General features: G+C 45.7%; 1 non-coding gene across 1 annotated transcript; it reads left to right on the forward strand.

Annotated features, from left to right (window-relative positions):
- Window positions 1-291: 291 nt before the first annotated feature.
- Window positions 292-374, forward strand: trnal-uaa (transfer RNA leucine (anticodon UAA)). The gene has a single exon. It is a non-coding gene; the product is annotated as a tRNA-Leu (tRNA).
- The last annotated feature ends 602 nt before the right edge of the window (window positions 375-976 follow it).

The following is a 976-nucleotide window of genomic DNA, read 5'->3' on the forward strand; positions in this document are numbered from 1 at the left end:
TGTATCCAGTCTTGGTCTCCTCACATGATGGGTGATATTGAGGCTTTGGAAAGGGTACAGAGGAGAGACATTCGACGAATTCCCAGTATAAGACATCTTGGTTATCAAGTTAGACTAAAAGAGTTGGGACCCTACACCTTAGAGAAACCTAGACTGAGGGGTGATCCGATTGAGGTTCATAAATAATGAAGGGTCCAATTCAGCATGGGAGAGGAGTCATAACTTTGTATTGTAAAAGGCCAGATGGCACCCGAATCACATTAAATTTCATTTTCAATGGTTGGTTATTGTACCAGGATGGCCGAGTGGTTAAGGCGTTGGACTTAAGATCCAATAGACATGTGCCTGCGTGGGTTCAAACCCCCCTCCTGGTATCTGTGCTTACAAAATGTTACTTTTTCTTTCCCTGACTTTTGCCTTGCACCATCATCTCTTCTGTCATTTAATCACTCTTGCCTTCCAACTGATCACAGCTTCCTATTATTTGATCTGCCCCAGCACCGTTCCTTGGCTCTGCGCTTGCTTATAAACTGGTAAATCTTTAACTTAATCTCCTCTGTACCCTGACAATGACCTTCTCATCCTTCCTGGATTGTGGTTCCTCACAGGATCCGCTGCCTCTCCGACTCCCCTCCAGGTAACTGAAGGCCCTGAGCCTTGGTCTCGCTTTATACGCTAGCTGGTAGTTGCTTCCTTGCAGGTCTGCCACCGCTCAGGAGAAGCTCAAAACCCAGATCAAGCAAAGTATCAAGAGGAATGTGAACAAAGGTTCCCTGGTGCAGAGCAAGGGACAGGGAGCCTCCGGCTCATTCAAAATCAGCAAGAAGGAAAACCTAGGGAAAAGTGGGAAAGAAGGTGAAGAAACCAGCACACAAGAACTCTTCAGTGAAGAAACCAGCAGACAAGAAATCTTTAGTGAAGAAACCAGCAGACGTGAAAGTGACAACAAAGAAAGTAACAGCCAAGAAAACGAGCA

The sequence above is a fragment of the Heterodontus francisci genome, unplaced genomic scaffold (genome assembly GCF_036365525.1).
Source record: "Heterodontus francisci isolate sHetFra1 unplaced genomic scaffold, sHetFra1.hap1 HAP1_SCAFFOLD_102, whole genome shotgun sequence".
Classification (NCBI taxonomy): domain Eukaryota; kingdom Metazoa; phylum Chordata; class Chondrichthyes; order Heterodontiformes; family Heterodontidae; genus Heterodontus; species Heterodontus francisci.